Source organism: Vulpes vulpes, chromosome X, assembly GCF_048418805.1.
Source record: "Vulpes vulpes isolate BD-2025 chromosome X, VulVul3, whole genome shotgun sequence".
Lineage (NCBI taxonomy): Eukaryota > Metazoa > Chordata > Mammalia > Carnivora > Canidae > Vulpes > Vulpes vulpes.
In genome coordinates this window covers 110,858,425-110,877,016 of record NC_132796.1, presented here as the reverse complement: position 1 = coordinate 110,877,016, position 18,592 = coordinate 110,858,425, and the positions used below count along the sequence as shown (strand labels likewise).

General features: G+C 35.4%; 1 non-coding gene across 1 annotated transcript; it reads right to left on the bottom strand.

Moving 5' to 3' along the window:
- Positions 1–885: 885 nt before the first annotated feature.
- Positions 886–1,015, bottom strand: LOC112927698 (U6atac minor spliceosomal RNA). Its single transcript, XR_003236597.1, has one exon. It is a non-coding gene; the product is annotated as a U6atac minor spliceosomal RNA (small nuclear RNA).
- Positions 1,016–18,592: the final 17,577 nt, after the last annotated feature.

Here is an 18,592-nt window from a genome sequence, read left to right as displayed (position 1 = left end):
ATCTTGGCTTTTGTAAATAATGCTGCCATAAACATAGGGGTCCATATATCTTTTTGAATTAGTGTTTTTGTTTTCTTTGGGTAAATACCCAGTGGTGAAATTACTGTATCATACGGTAATTCAATTATTAATTTTTTGAGGATCCTTACTGTTTTCCACAGTGGCTATATCAATTGATTTTCTATCTAGATGATCTATCCATTGATAGAAGTGGGGTGTTAAAATCCTCTAATATTATTGTATTACTAACAATTTCCTCCTTTATGTTCTTTGTGTCCTCCTTTATAGTTGCTTTCTGTCTTTAGGTGCTCCCATGTTGGGTGCATAAATATTTATTATTGTTATATCCTCTTTTTGAATTGTTCCCTTCATCATTATGTAGTATCCTTCTTTGTCTCTTGTTACAGTCTTTGTTTTAAGGTCTATTTTGTCCAATATAAGTATTGTTATACCCCAGCTTTTTTTTTCACTTCCATTTGCATGGTAAATGTTTTTCCATCCCTTTCACTTTCAATCTGCATGTGTCTTTTGAAGTGAGTCTTTTGTAGGCAACATATAGACAGATCTTATTTTTTTATCCATTTAATCACCTTATGTCTTTTGATTGGTGCATTTATTCCACTTACAGTCAAAATAGTTATTGATAGATACATATTTATTGCCATTTTGTTACTTGTTTTACAGTTGTTTTTGTAGTTCTTTGTTCCTTTCTTCTCTTGCTTTCTTCCCTTGTGGTTTGATGATATACTTGGATTACATTCTCTTCATTTTTTGTGTATCTATTACAGGTTTTTGATTTGTGGTTACCACTAGGCTCATATATAACATCTTATGCATATAGCAGTCTATATTAGATTGATGGTCACATAAGTTTGAACTCATTCAAAAAAATGATGGTTAGATGCCATGAAGTAGATGGCAATGCCTTAACCATATGCATCGTGTCAGTCCTGAGGTGTGAGTCCTCTTTCACTCTTGTCAGGGGGAATGCTAATCTTCTCTCTGTTCATAACACTGAAACCAGATTTTTAACATAGGATTGTTTATTTGGAATCTGACCTCATTTCAGTACCTCACACTAATACTCAGTTACATTGCATGAAGGATATAATAGGAAATAAGGTCAAAAATATAGCAAGCACTTGTGAAATGACTTAATTTATAAATAATGGTTATAATAATATCAATAATAATAATACCAATCACATTTTAAGAGAAATTGGACATTATCCCTCTTCTAAAGATGGAAAACTCTTTAAAAAGACGACATTGAGATTTGTACTTGTAGCCAGGCAACGATATGTCCCCTAGTGATCTCTGCCTCTTGGTATCCAAACCCTTGTGCATTTCCCAGGATTGGCATGTGTGTCCAATAAAATGTGGCAGAAGTAGTGGCATGTCACTTCTGAGATTATGTTATAAAAGACACTATAACTGTGTCTCTCTCATTACTCACTCTGGGGGAAGTCTTAAATCATATAGTAAAAAACTATATGATAATGTCTGTCTCTTGAGGAACCAAAGAATCTTGCCAATATCCATGTCTGTAGGCTTAGCAGTGAATTCTTCAAGCTCAATCAAGTTTTCAGATGACTGTAGCCCTGGTGGGCTTCTTGACTGCCACCTCATGAGAGACCTGAGTCAGAACCTCCCAGCTAAGCTTCTCCCAGATTATTGACATTCAGAAACTGTATGACATGATCAGGTGCTACTTTTGGGGTAATTTGTTATACAGCAATAGATAACTAATACAGATTTGGTGACTGGAAGCAAGGTAATGCTGTAAAACACACCTAAAATATATGGTCGGCTTTTGGAAAAAATATGTAATATGGGTCTGTTTTCCAAGGTTCTGATTTTAGGTCAAATGTTCTTACTCTAGACACTCTTCTCTGCATGATATCATCTACTCTTTTGGATTTAGCTCTAATGTGGGTATGAATGACTCCAAAACCTGTATTTCCAGTGTAGGTATTTCTTCTGAGCTCCATGCTCATATTGCCAACTTCCTACTTAACATTTCTTTTTTTAAAATTAAATTAAATTTTTAAGTTTTATTTCCTACCTAACATGTCTACCCACATTTCCAATAAGCACCTATAGCTTAACATGGCATTTATGGAATTTATCATTTCTGCTTCCCAAATCAACTCCTTTTCCTATACACTTTGTTTCAGATGGGGACACCCCATTCTCCTCAGTCACCCATTCTAGAAACCTAGTTATTTTTTCCATTTTCCACATTTAAATTCTTTTCCTGCTGATTTAAACTCTTAATTTTTTCCTGGATTTGCACCACTTCTGTATCCTAAGTAACTCTTCTCTATGTGCTTCTTTCATCTGAATTGTTACAACTGTCACCTAACTAGACTCACTAGCTCCAAGCTTGCCCCTATAAAATCCATTTTCCACACAGTAGCCATTATTATGTTTCTAAATTGCATATATGATCTCTTTATCCTGTATTTAAAATCTTTCAGTGGATATTTATGTACCTTGGATAAAGTCCAAATTCCTCACTATATTTAAAACAGTTCCTGTGCTCTTGCCCTTAACTATATTCCCAGATTTATTGCTTACCTATCTCTCAGTACACACTTGAATAAAAGTGGTTGTTTATTTCTTCAAGCACAAGATTTTTTTTCCCGTTATGCTCTTCCTCTACTTAAAATGCCATTGGCTTACATGTTAGTCTAGTTTACTCCTCTTCTTTTAGCCATAATGTATAATAACCTCCTTTGGGTAACCACTATACATTTCTTTTCCAGAATGGCTTAGGTAGCCCTTCTTGACCCTCCCATAATCTCTGGAGCTATCATGATAAAAATTTTATTTTATTAAAATTGTCTGTTTTCATAAATAGCTCCATAACAAGGCTGTACTCCTTAGGGATAGGGCTTATGTCTTAATTATCTTTTATTCCAAATGCCTAATACTGTGACTGGCTCAATATGATTTTATTTCTTGAATACCATCAGGAGTTGACAACTGATTAGAGGTTATAAGCTGAGGGAAATGCTAGGCAAGGGTAAAAGATGATTCAAGAAGAAATGAGAGCCAGTGATTCTTAAACTCTACTGTTGATAAGAATCAACTGGTAAACTTGTTAAAATGCAGATTCCCTAAACTCACCCCTACATATTTCTAATTCCTTAAATCTAAGCTAGGTCTCAGGAATCTGCATTTTTAGCAAACACCCAAGTCCCTCTGCTGCTGAGGTTTTCTGCCCAATAGTTTGGGAAACATTGGCTTAGAAAATTAAGTTATAAAGTAATTTAATGTTTTTGTAATTCCTCATATATGTCCATTTTTCTTATCTATTGTTTCAGGTTTTATGGTATATAAATAAACTTTGTTGCATTTAAACACCATTTTATCATTTTAAATATAAAATTAAACCCCACCCTCCACTAAGATTTTCAAAAGCAAGTAAGTTTCAACTCTTCTGTATGTAATATGGGTCTGCAGTTCACAAATAAGTCGTAAAGAAAGGGCTGTCATAAACATTCATGTTTGAATATTAGTCTCTTTGTTGTGCTACCAGCATTAGTTAAAATAGTGAAACTAAATTCCCTTCAAAGAAGGTCAAAACACCCATGGATATTTTTCAAGCTTAAGTAATCCATTTCTTGCTGAGATTTTAGGAAATTTAAAAAACATAAAGTACACAGAGACAAGGTCTGCAACAACTATTTTAGAGTAATAATTTAGTTGATAATAAACTAAATTAGTGAGTACTCAAGTGCCTATGTAGTCAAACTAATGTCAATTTTATTTGTATATGGGTAAAGTTAATTTCAAAGATGTGCATGTGTGGATTTTATTACTTCTGTACCTTTTGAAAATAACATGGCCTTAATGTTATTGGATGGAAATGGAATAAAATATGTATTCCAAATTATGCTCAATAAATATTTAGAAGAAATCCTGTCTGCTGAGAAGGAGCAATAATATCCACAAGCAAGGAAATTAATACGTTGCATACTTGCAGTCAAAATGCTTTTAAAATCTTTTTAAAACAGTAACACTAAGGAAAACAGCTAGTTATTTTTAACATTGGCAAGCATGTTGATAGCAACTTTTATTTTAATCCCCAGAATTGGACATTGAACAAACAAAATTGTGGTTATATGCTTTTGGATACTTGGTCTGAAATTAGGATGCATTGCTATCACACACTTGTGATTTAGTTATGACTTCAAGTATTGAAAAATCAGGTTTCTTTTTTTACTGATCTTATTAACAACAAAAAATGGATTAGAATATTATTCCACGAAAAATTCAGAATCTAAAATATAATCAAAATTGCTCTTATTGCAAAGGTAAAAATTGTGATACATAGACTAATGGACTGATGACCATAAAAATAAAGGTAAATTAATCTATCATAAATAAATCCAATAACCAAATGCAAAAAGAAAAAGAAAAAGAAAAAGAAAAAGAAAAAGAAAAAAACTAGATGTCTCAAAAAAACTGAGAAATAAAAATTGTAGGTGAATGAAAAGCTTAGAAAGTATCCACGAAACTGATGTTTTTCAAGGAAAATATGTTACCAAATTGACGTAAAGATAGAAAATCTGAAAAGACCAAAAATATAAAAGAAATTTTTTAAGTGTAAAAATTCCTAGAAGACTCTGGGCTAAGAAAGATTTAACTATGAGTCATTTCATTTCTTCAGAGAATACTTTTTTATGTTGTTAATGTGTTTCAGAGCATAAAGAAAGGAAATTAACCCAATAAATCCTATGGAGCTAGTATAACACTGAAAAAGATTTTAAGAAAAATATAGTTTAAATTATAGCTGGATCTTATTTATGGTCATGCAAAATAGAGATGCATGAATGAAATATAAATTCTGGCAAGTGCATTTAGCAATATACTGAAATCATGTATTGACCTTGGGAGTATTTATTCAGATTGTAGGAATTGTTCAGTATTTGGAAAATCATCAGTAACACGTGAAAAATAACATCAATATAATTAATACTGAAAAGATATCAGGTTGAAGAGATCTTCTAGTTTGTTGAGTATTTTTATCATGAATCTCAGAGCTAACATCAAACTTAATGGTGAAAGACTAAAAGTTTTCCCTCTAAGTTCAGGAATAAGACAGGGATATCAATTATTCCTCAACCCTACATTGTACTGGAAGTTTCTCCAGGGAAATTTGGCCGTAAAATGAAAGAAAAGTTATCTTATTTGCAAAGGAAGACATGAAACTATCTCTGTTTGAAGATATGATCTGAAACTTAAAAAACACTAAGTAACACACACACACACACAGTCTTAGAGTTAATAAGCAAGTTCAACAAAGTTGCAGGGTATAACATCAAAATACAAAACTCAGTGTTATTTCTACACACATTCCTAAAAGAAGAATTGCTAATGTAAATATTATACACATTTTTGCCTTTGGTAGATACTGACAAATCACTTTCCATAGTGGTTATCTCACTTTTCATGGCCGTACATGTTATGTGAAAATGCTGAATTCCATGCACCATACCCAGTGGTGAGGATTTTGTTCTATTACTATTTTAAATTTCCCTCTTCTGACAAATACCCACCATTTGCTTCGAGGTGGATGGAACTGGAGGGTATTATTCTGAGTGAAATAAGTCAATCAGAGAAGGACAAACATTATATGGTCTCATTCATTTGGGGAATATAAAAAATAGTGAAAGGGAATAAAGGCGAAAGGAGAAAAAATGAGTGGAAAATATCAGAAAGGGAGACAGAACATGAGAGACTCTTAACTCTGGGAAACGAACTGGGGGGGAGAGGGGAGGTGGGCGGGGGGCGGTGACTGGGTGACAGACGGGCACTGAGGTGGGCACATGACGGGATGAGCACTGGGTGTTATTCTATATGTTGGCAAATTGAACACCAATAAAAAATAAATTTATAAAAAAAAGAAGTTGCTACAGCCAATGTCAAAGAGGTTCCTGCCCATGTTCTCTAGGATTTTAATGATTTCATGTCTACATTTTGGTTTTGAATTTATTTTTGTGTATGGTATAAGAAAGTGATCCAGTTTCATTCCTTTGCATGTAGCTGTCCAATTTTCCCATCATCATTTATTGAAGAGACTATCTTTTCCCCCTTGTATATTCTTTCCTGCTTTGTTGAAGATTAATTGACCATAGAGTTGTGGGTTCATTTCTGGGTTTCCTATTCTGTTCCATCGAACTATGTGTCCATTTTTGTGCCAGTACCATACTGTTTTGATCACTAAAGCTTTGTAATATAACTTGAAGTCCAGAATTGTGATGCCTCCAGCTTTATTTTTCTTTTTCAAGGTTGTTTTGGCAATTCAGGGTCTTTTGTGGTTCTATACAAATTTTAGGATTGTTTGTTCTAGCTCTCTGAGAAATGCTGTTTGCGTTTTGATAGGGATTGTGTTAAATGTGTAGATTGTTCTGGGTGGTATAGACACTTTAACAATATTTGTTCATCTGATCCATGAGCATGGGATGTCTTTCCATTTCTTTGTGTCATCTTAATTTCTTTCATCAGTATTTTATAATTTTCAGAGTACAGTTCTTTCACCTCTTTGATTAGATTTATTCCTAGGTATCTTGTTGGTTTTGGTACAATTGTAATTGGGTTTGATTCTTTAAAGTTTTCTTTCTGCTGCTTCATTATTGGTTTATAGAATTTCAACAGATTTGTGTACATTTATTTTGTATCCTGCAAACTTTACTGAACTTGTATCAGTTCTAGCTGTTTTGGGGTGGTCTTTCATGTTTTCTGTATAAAAATATCATGTCATCTGCAAATGGTGAAAGTTTTACTTCTTCCTTGCCAATTGGATACCTTCTATTTCTTTGTGTTCTCTGATTCCTGAGGCCAGGATTTCCAATACTGTGTCAAATAACAATGGTAAGAGTGGACATCCCTGTCTTGTTCCTGACCATAGATGAGAAATGTTCAGTTTTGCCTCATTGAAGATATTAGCTGTGGGTTTTTCATAGATGGGCCTTTATTATATTGAGGTATGTTCCCTCTAAACCTACTCTGTGGAAGGTTTTTATCATGAATGGATGTTGTACTTTGTCACATGCTTTTTCTGCATCAATTGAAATGATCATATGATTCTTATCCTTTCTTTAATTAATGTGATGTATCACTTTGATTGATATGATAATATTGAACCGCCTTGCAATCCAGGAATAAATCCCATTGGATCACGGTGAATGGTTCTATTAATGTATTGTTGGATTCAGTTTTCTAGTATTTTTTGAGAATTTTTGCATCTATGTTCATCAGGGATATTGGCCTATAGTTCTATTTTTTAGTGGAGTTTTTATAGCGTGACAGACTTTTAATTGGTAGAACAAGGGTCCAAACTCAGGTATATTTAGTTCCAAAGCATGTACATTTTCTAGTATAGTACATTTGGTTTTCAGTTCAAAAATCATTTATTGACAACCTCCTATGCATGAGGTATGCTAGTGACAACACATATAGTGATTTATAAATGATATGGTCACTACTCCAGGGGAAGATACAGTCTTATGGGAATGCAGTTAGTCAACAAGAAAAATGCATGATAAATTTAGATAGTGATATGAAGAAAACAGGACAAGTTAATAATAGAGAGTAACTGGAGAAGAACATTAGATAAAGTGTCCCAATGTACCTCGTTGAGGAGAGTTGAGCGGACACTTGAATAATGAGAACAAGTTAGCTATCTGAAGAACATGAGGAGGGATGTTCCAGGAAGAGGAAATAATTGCAAGTACAAAGGCCTTGACACAGAAACAAACACATAATCTAGAAAGAGAACTAAGGGGATTTAGACATTTGCAATCTATTTTGGTTACACAGTATTTTGAACACCCCCTTTTTAAATAAGTCTTTTCTTTATGAGTTTTAGTGGATCACAAAATGTGCCTCTTTCTTCAAGAGATTAAATACTAAGGATTTGCCTTTCTGGCCTTTCTTGCTAAGTAGTCTCCACCAATCAGACACAATTGTTTGAATTTTTTAAAAATATTTATTCATTTATTTTAGAAAGAGAGAGAGCATGTAGAGGGGAGTGGCAGAGGGAGATGGAGAGAGAGAATCTCGAGCCATCTCCCCACTGAGTGTGAAGCCTGGCATAAGGCTCAATCCCAAGACCCTGAGATCATAATCTGAGCTGAAATCAAGAGTCAGATGCTCAACCTACTGAGCCACCCAGACACCCCCAATTGTTTGACACTTTGACTCAGGAGGTAGTGTCATAAGAGGGAGAGGAAGGAGATCTTTTTTCCTTGGCAGTCATAATGGTATTGAAAAGTTGTGTTCCTGGTCCAGACATGATGGAAGTTTCTTCATGAGATCATTTCTGAAGATGATTTTGTTTTGAAGATTTTATTTATTTATTTGTTTGTTTAGAGTAAGTGGGGGGAGGGGCAGGGGAGAGAGAGAGAGAATCCCAAGCAGACTTGTGCTGAGCACAGAGCCCAATGTGGGGCTTGATCTCACGATCCTGAGATCATGACCTATGCCAAAGCCAAGAGTCAGACGCTCAACTGCTCAACCAACAGAGCCACCCAGGCATCCCTGAAGATGATTTTGATTGTTGTTTCTGGAAGCATAGCCTGGAGCCTGGTTCTCTATCCCCCACACGCTAGTATTTTAAAAATTCATTTTAGTAAGCTTCTTTTCTCATTAATTATTCAGCATAAGTCTCTGTTGCTTCTAATTTAGAGCCCCAAATTATATAGCTAGTATGACTAAACCATAATGGAATGGGGATTAGTTTCAGGAGATTGTGGTTGGCAAAATAATGGTTTCAGAAAGATGTACACATCCTAATCCTCAGAACCTGCAAATATGTTACCTTACCTGGCAAAAGGGACTTTGTGGATATGATTAAATTAAGAATCTTGTGATAAGAAGATTATCATGGATTATCCAGCTCGTGCAAAGAAATCACACTTGTCCTTATAAGAGGGAAGTAAGAGGGTCAGTGTAGGAAGAAGGAGATGTGATGATAGAAAGAGAGGTCAGAGTGACATGGGGCCATGAGCCAAGGAGTGCAGATGGACTTGAGGAATTAGAAAAAGGCAAGGAACAGATTCTCTCCTCAAGTGACCGGAGGAAATGCAGGCTGATAACCTATTTTAGGCTTCTGACATCCAGAATTGCAGGAAAATAAATGTGTATTATTTTAAGTCATCCAAATTTGTGGTAATTTGTTGCAGCAGCTACAGGAAACTAATGCAAAAAAGTCAGAAAGGAAAGCAAAAGCTGTATCAAGTATGGTCTTGTAGGTCACAATCAAGAGTTTAAATTTTAAGTGTGATGTAAAACAATTGGAGAATTTTCAGCACAAAAGTCACATTATTGGGTATATGAGTTAAAAACATAACTTTTGCAGTATGGAGAAATTGACTATAATGGGGCAAGATCAAAGTGGATGAGGATGTACTAGTTAGGAGGCTATAGTCTGAGTTAGAGATGGTGGTAAGCTTGGACTTGTACATTGGTGACAGAGATGGAAATATGGAGTTGAGAGAAAAAGATAAATATGTAAAATGTAAAAAGGAAATTGATGCAAAGCTCTCAGGAAAGACAGATTGCATCCAAGTACTGGCAGAGAGATTAGCTTTAGTTGAGAGGAACAGCTACATTATTTTAACAGTAAGAGAGAAGTAAGAGAGGATGTGTGTGCATATGTATACTTGATATTGAGAATATCCCATCTGATGGTATTTTAGTTTTTGAATATGAGGATGCCATCTTCTCAAAGTGAATACAATTAGCATAAAATATTTTCTTCTCGCTATAGACAAAGATATAAAATATTATACTTAGATTAAGTAATATCCATCTTGGGTTTAATCTGTCATTAAATATTAAAAGTTGACTGTATAGTTGAAATCCTGGGCTGAGATTATAGAAACCAATTAGATCTGGGACAGGATGAATGATTAAGTCCTGATTTTCAACACAAAGAGACAAATAAAAAAGTCATTTGTGCCTAGTGTGGACCACTAGGAATATAATATATGAACTGAAAATAAGTCTAATCCTATTGAACTATGTTCTGTTCCAACTATTTAGACTACTAAGGTTATTTCTAAGAACTACAACATTAGAAGTATCAACAAACTAGTACATACAGAGGGTCCCCTGGCTGGCTCAGCTGGTAGAGCATGTAACTCGTAAATTTGAGCCCTATATTGGGCATGTCTCCACTTAAAATAAATGGGACAAGCAAGTCGATGAAGTACCTGGAAACTATTTCATGAGAAACAGTTGGAGGAAGTGGGGCTGGTTAGCTAATACTAATTTTCATATATTTAAAAGGCTGTTATGTGGAAGAGTTAAAAATCACAGTCATTGTTTAAATGGGAATGATAACAACATTGCCTAATAACAAAGAGTTCCTTTGATAATTAAATGTATACATTGGGGCAGCCAGGGTGGCTCACCAGTTTAGCACGGCCTTCGACCCAGAGCGTGATCCTGGAGACCCAGGCTCGAGTCCCACTTCGAGCTCCCTGTATGGAGCCTGCTTCTCTCTCTCTCTCTCTCTCTCTGTGTGTGTGTGTGTGTGTGTGTGTGTGTCTCATGAATAAATAAATAAAATCTTTTAAAAAAATAAATACATACATTTATATATGCATATTATTATTTCTACTTTATTAATATATTCTTATTTTTCTATAGAGTAGAACCTGGACCAATAATGTCAGAACAAATCAAATTTCATCCAAACATGAGTATGAACATTCTTCAGTATCAATGATAGGTGTGTAAATATTGGCTATCCTGCTTGTTTAGGTAGTGAGATCACTGTCATTGAAAGAGACTAGTCAGAGGGCAGACGTACTACCAGGATAATTCAGGGGCTATTACCATTTTCAATGTACAAATTAGGTGAAGATGATAGTCAGCATCACATATGTAACTCAAAAAAATCTAAGATGGTCATGCTTTAATATTTTCCTGAGTTATTAGATACAGAACAAAAGAAACCTTTTTTTTTGCCATTGAGATGGCCATTAATTCTGTTTGCCAAATACATCGGGTTTTTCTAACAAGCACATAGCAGAATTGTGGTCGGGTGGGCTGTGGGACTAGTTCCTTCCGATGAATATGAACAGAGGTAACTATGCCACTTCTCTTTCCTCTGGCACAGTGACAAGCAATGTTACAAGATGATGGCTACTCTTGACAACTTGGGAGACAGAGTAACTGGAATAACAGCACCCCCCTGTGGAACAGTGATGGATACATCATCTGAGTATAAAAGAAACTTGTTTTAAATCCCTGGATTTTGAGGGTTTTTTGTTCCTGCAGCATAACCTACTCTACCCTGATGGACATAGCCATATTAGATTCCAACTCTTTTTAGTGACTTGCCTAAGCTCTGGTCTAACAGATGAGTTAGCAGACTAAGAGGAATTGAAATAATTAGAATTTTTTTTAACACATCTGGCACAAATGACATTTCACTCTCATTTTCCCATCTCTGTAGTTCCCCATCCCCTGCTACCCCCTGCTTAAGCCCCAGATGAAAGATGGAAGTACAAGAATTGGTATAGCACTGGACACCTGGGTGACCAGTTGGTTAAGCATCTGCCTTTGGCTCAGGTCATGATCCCAGGGTCCTGGAACAGAGTCCCCGCATTGGGCTCCCTGCCCTGAGGGGAGCCTGCTTCTCCGTCTCCCTTTTCCTGCCGCTCCCCCTGCTTATGCGCTCTCTCTGTCTCTCTCTGTCAAACAAATAAGTAAAATCTTAAAAAAAAGATACCAGTACAGATTATTTAAAGAAAAAGAACTGGTACAGCACTGTAGAAAACAGTATGGAAGCTCCTCAAAAAATAAAGCTAGCATATGCTCCAGCAATCCCACTTCTGGGTACATACCCAAAGGAATTAAAATCAGGATCTCATAGAGATATCTTCATTCCCCAAGAAAAGATTAGTAAGGATGTTTTTACTGGTTTTACAAATGCCCATCATCATCTATTACTGCCCTCCTGTCTCTTTTAGCTCTCACCTTGCCAGTTAACTCTTCTTTTGTGTTCAAAATTGTGTTTCTCTTGTCTACCTGGGGAGCTCTAAGAGGGTAAACCTGTCTACTACCTCTCTGCCATTAAATAGCCTTATTACCTTGAAAATCTCATATTTTTCTTGCTTGGTCTGGATTTCCTAATCTGTGAAAAAAGGGGGTGGTGGTAGAGGGAGTAGATTAGGTGATATTCTCAACCTCTTCTTAAACATTGATTCAATTACAATTTTCCCCAGGAGTTAGGTTGGTGATGTTATTTTTGAGAAACAAATTTTAAAGGATGCAATTATTATTTTGTAAAATAAATGTACTGAAAAGAAAACCAAAGGAAGTAGTTAAGAGCTAAGTGTCCCTGAGGATCTGGAGGTGAGGCTTGATGATAGACTTGGAAGAAAATTAGGTGCTATAGGTTTATATTTACTTCTCAGGAAACAGCAGGAACCATTAAGCATATACCAAATGCCAGCTAACAACTGTTATAAATAAGGCTCTAGCTGTAAGTTCATATTTCTTTATAAAGGAAAGGTTAAGGCTTAATAAGATATTATGCCTATGGAATTATCTGCTAGAAGATACCAGCTCTAATACTCTCAAAGTATATAGAAATGCTTTGCTACATTATGATATCAGAAGAGCAAGAGCTACTTCCAGAGGTTTTAACTTTTCTTTTTTAGATTTTATTTATTTATTCATGAGAGACACCCAGAGAGAGGCAGAGACATAGGCAGAGGGAGAAGCAGGGTCCCTGTGGGGAGCCCAATGTGGGACTCGATCCCACAACCCCAGGATCACGACCTGAGCCAAAGGCAGATGCTCAACCACTGAACCACCCAGGCGCCCCAGGTTTTAGCTTTTTTATATCAATGCCTCTTGCTTCTTCTATATTATTTCCATGGAGAGACCTTGCAGAGTGATATGTAGAGTAAGCAACTATCAGGTTGCCCAGAGGTCTTCTTTTTCTAAAGTAATGTTGCTCAGGCAATGGGAAATTATAATTATTGGAAATTATACACCAATTACCATCTGTAATAAACTTGAACAAGAAAATTTACCTCACTGAGTTTTAATAATATCCTTATTCATAAAATGAATGTAACATTAACCTACCATACTTGTGAGAATTATATATATATAATTATAATCCACACACTCACTTCAGGTGAATAGAATTTAACATCCCAAAATATGTCTCTTTGGCCTAAGGATTATTTTATGCTGATTATTTTTAAGAAACAGCAGACACAGTAGAAACTCCGAAAACTGAATTGAAGCTACCCTTTTGTGAGAGATATTTCCACTTATATGGGAAATCTCTATTTGTAAGGATGTCTCTCTTTCTATATCAGGAAGAGAAGGATGATTCTATCTCTAGAAACTCTTATCAGTGGAAGGGGCAAGGACCTAAATCTGCAACTTACCTGTGTTTACTGTGCTTTTCCTGACAGCCTCCTATAATGGACTCCCCTCTACCCCTCAACATCTTCTTTTGTCTTTAATGAAAGATGGATTTAAGGTGGTGACTTGGGCCATTTCGGGGGTTGTGGATGGCACTCAGGTTTCCTGGGCCTCTCTCATGTGTATATAAGGTATACATGTTATTAAACTTTTGTTTGCTTTTCTCCTATGAATCTGTCTTTTCACTGTCTTCCCAGTACTTAAAGCCTTTTCTAAGGAAAGGTGGAAGGAAAATTATTGTTTGTCTCTCACAATAGACACACACACACACACACACACACACACACACACACACACACACACATTGTACCTAACATGATGGATGTAGCAAATAAGCCTGTAGATTTTGGTGTCCTGTTCCATATTTTCATATTGCCTCACCGAGGAATTCTTTGCACCTACTGGCTCTCTTACTTCATGCCACAATGATAGCTAATGATAAGGGGAATCTAGAATAAGTGGTAGAGAAAAGGAGAAGATGAGTACCTATTGCAACCCCAAGATCAACTACAGTGATGGTAATTGTAGTTTGTTCACTAAACTCTCACTTCTCAGTTTCCCCAAAGTAAGACAGGACCATTAGAATCATGGGGAATGTTCCCAAAACATGCTTGGAGAAACGGATCTGTTTGATGCAAGGGGTGACTGTGGGGGGTGGGGTCATGAAAATGACCTCAGATCTTATACCTTATAGAGCATGAGAGACTGATGGCTATAGCCATTGTCCTTCTGGATCAACCACTGCATGCCTACCAAGTTCTCACTGCTCATGGGCTTCACCCAGCCAATGATGGAGCATGTTGAAGTACTAAGGCAGGCCCATTGTGGAGGGACATGGCACTCCTACACTGGAAAACTTTGACTAGATATTTCTCCACTTACCTGACCAAATCACCCTTGGACTTGCTCTGTAATCCAAGCCTCTTCCTACCCTTTCTACCTTCTTTCTTTTTTTTTTTTTCTACCTTCTTTCAAGCTGCCTTCCCTCTCTCTCTTTCCAGAGGTGTCAGACTTGACTCATAGTTTGAAGCCTCTCCTCACCTTCTGCTCCCTAGGTAAACCTTTTGTGTACCTAATCTTGCCTTGGGATTTGGTTCTCAGCACGCCCAAACTAATGCCACAGAGATGACTATAAATATAGGAACATGAACAACCTTAGGGACAACTTTTGAACAATGAGGGCAGAAGTAAGAGGACAAAGAGTATCTTCTCATATTTTAGAAGGACAATTTAGAAATATACAGCAGTGGTACAATTGTGTCCCACTGACACTAGGGTTTCTCATGAAACTTTCAGGGGGGTCTATGAGGTTAAAACTATTTTTTTCACTGTGTTGCAATTTGTATTGTTGATATAAAATCAATGGTGGATAAACTGCTGGTGCCTTAGCACAAATCAAGGAAGAAATGGCATCAACTTATAGAAGTAGTTATTGTATATTTCCATCCATGCACTATCAGTTCTTTTAAAATCCAGTTTCATTTAAGAAAGTTCTTGATTGAACAGTAAAGCTTAATTTAATTAATTCTCTACCCTTGAGCACATGTGTTTTTATTTACCATGCTGTTTGACAAAATGAGAAGTATACATGAAGCATTTCTGAAAACATGTACTGAAGTCTGATTGTGATCTTGAGGAAAATCATTTGTGAAATATTTTGAGTTATGAACCGAACTATCTACTATGTTTCAAGGAACACCATTTTAGCCTGAAAGAATGAATGAATGAGAGAAAAAAACTGTGGTCATTCAGAGTTGGTTATTTTGCAGACATTTCCCCCAAGGTAAATATGAGCCTGCCACTTCAAGGAAAACAAATGACAGTAATTGCTGCCAGTGATAATATTTGACGGTTCAAATCAGAATTAGACTTTTGGAAATTTTGTATCCACCACCATGAGTTTCCTAGCTTCCCAGTACTTAAAGCCTTTTATTAAAAAAAAAAAAAAAGATTTATTTATTTGAGGGGAGGGGTGGGGGAAGGGTCAGAGACAAAGACAGAGAGAATCTCTCCCAGATTCCACACTGAACATGCAGCTCAAAGCCTTTTCTGTTGAGATGGTGGTAATATTAATAAATGTGGAGTAGTATTTTTTAAATGGCTATGCAGACATTACAAAATCACACAAGTCAAAATTCATTCATATGGATTCAGAATTAACTTTGCAATTATTTTTAAGAAATTTTTGTTGGAAAAAAATAAATTCTTGTTGAGTTTTGTTGAAATATCAAATAATATTCGTAATTATTTAGAAAGTCGATTAAGCCTACTCCCTTTTCTGACTAGGTATTTGTTTGAGGCTGAATTTTCTTCATATGATCCAACCAAAACAGCGTATCATTACAGATTAAATGCAAAAGCAGATATGAAAATCCTGCTATCTTCTATTATATTAGACATTAAAGAGTTTCGCAAAAAATGTAAAACAATGACACTTTCAGTGCTACAGTATATTTTATTTTGAAAAATATCTTTTTTATCTTAAGTGCATAATTTATGTTAACATGAGTTTATTATTGTTGTATTTAAGTGAATTAATAGATAGATAATTGCTTTATATTTTTTCAGTTTAATTTCTAATATGGTAAATAGCAATTGATACAAACTCTTTACACAAAAACTCAGAGTCTTTAGGGTCTTTAATAATTATTAACAATGCAAATGAATCCTAAGGCCAAAACATTTAAAAATTGCTGATGCAGAATATTGCTTTAATCATTGCATAGTATTATAAAACATGTGGCTACTATTGTTACTTAACCATTGTTCTCATTTGTGCACGTTTAAAGTATTTCTCATCTTTTGCACAACTGTAAATATTGTTTTTGGTTCTACTAATATTTCCTGAGTAGATCATCCTCTGACATGACTTTGAACATTTCTGCCCCATCTAGGAAGGTCCCTTCTAAAACTTTTCCACTTGAACTCCTACCTACCATAAAAGACTCAATTCTAATGCTACCTGGATAGATCTCTCTCTCTCTCTCTCTCTCTCTCTCTCTCTCTCACACACACACACACACACACACACATCTTTTGAGGGCTCTCAAAATTTTAAATGTATAGGGGTCCTAGAAGCTTATTATTTTGAGAACTCATAATGTACCTTTTAGTCTCTGGCTTTCTCTGTTTCATTGTTTCCACCCACTGCTACACTCCTGCTTCTTTGAACAACCTCTCAAATTCTTCTTATGCCTGCTATAGTAGAAACCCAGATTAGCCCTCTACCTGACCCATAGTACATACTCACTAAATGATAAATTATTATCAGCATTGTTATTTCTTACTTTTAAGATCAAGGGTGTGTTAAAGTTATTTGTAATTGGGCTGCCACGTCATTACTAAGTCGCCTAAATCAACGAGACTTAATTGCTAAAATGAGTCACTCTAAACTACTTGCGTGTTACAGTATCTGTTGTTAGTCTTGTATCCATCCTCCCCCTGCATTTCAGAAAGATTCTGACCTTTGACTCAAGAATAAGATTGACCATTACTACCTTGGGAATATCACTGCTTCTGGCACAGAGATCTTGTTGGACTACTTGAGGCTAGAGGGTGGGACTCCCATGAGCGACAAGGATTCATTATGTAACTGGCTTTCCGTGTCTTTGTTCTTTGACTTAGATTTGACACAAACTGATCTAACTTGTTTTCTTTTAACATGGCAACCTCCTACTTTTAACAAATATGAGGTAAAAAAAGCATAGCCCTTACCTATGTCTAATTGTGGAAAGCTAAGATATTTTCCAAAAGAATATAAGAATTGGTGACTAGCCAAATTGTCATAGGTTGGTAGGTAGCAGTGTATCTTTGAATCAAAAGATTCACTAGGTTAAAACGTGAACGTTTATCTTCTTTTGATGGCTTAAACACAAAGCATCAGCCTTTATCTACAGAAGAAAATATAGGTAGTTGGTTGAAGACTATAGAGTAACACATCAGAATTTCTCATTTATTTTCAGTGATGAAGTAATATTAAGTCTGAAAAATATCTCTCTTCTTAGTTTTAAAAAACAGATATATTGACATAATATTCACATATGCAATTCACCCACTCAAAGTGGACAATTCAGTGGGTTTTGCTATATTACATTATTTGCTATCCTTATTCATAGTAAAAAATATATAACATAAAATTCGACATTTTAACCATTCTCAAGTATATAATTCAGTGGCAGTATTTGTATGTATATTGTGCAACTGTCTCTGTAGCTTTTATCCTTTTTTTAAAAATGCATTTTTTTATTTTAAAAGTTTTTATTTTAAAACGTAGTAGAGATCTTTTACTTCTGCATTAATATTATCAGGTTGTATATAGTTAACTTTTTATTTAAAACTAAATTGGCTTCCATACAAACAAAATATTTTGAAAAAATACTCTCAATAAATATTTCAAAATCTATCTTATAAAATTTAAAATAGCATCTTAAACAGCCTCAAATTATCAACCAAAGAATTCTAACCTGAAGTTCTTTTTTTGCATGTTGCCATTAACTGGCTGGACTTTTCTAGACAACACCTTACCCTGTTCTATGTTCTAATTTCCTCCTCTAGAAAATGAGGAGACAAGATTAGATGGACCCTAAAATCTCTTTCAGCCCTTTCTTCTCTAAAACAACCACCTGAACAAACATCTATTACCTGAGAGACAGTGTGAGATGCTAGGAATACAAAGAAACAAGATTCTTTCTGTTTTGAGAAGCAATTTAATTGGAAGGTTAATACAAATCAAATGCTAATATACAGAGCACAGAGTCCAAAGAAAAGTGAGGGGTGCTGACAGAGAGTATTACAGAATTACACATCAGGAGTGATTTCTGGGGTGAGGTTTTGAGGAAAGTCTAATTGATGGCTCATATTAGGTCTTGAATATTTAAAATCGCTTTGTATATAAGAATTGAAGAGACTTAGCAGTTTGTTGGAGCCAGTGATATTTGTAAGGGAACGGTTAGAGGTGGACTTAGAAGGGATCATAGCATGAGTGCTTCAGAAGGCCAAGTTCAGGAGTTTAGATTATATTCTTTGGGCAAAAAAAAAAAAAAAAAAAAAAATTAACAGGGAGTTTAATACTAAGGGGAATAAACAATTATACTGATATTCGAATTGCTATGCAACAATGAACTTG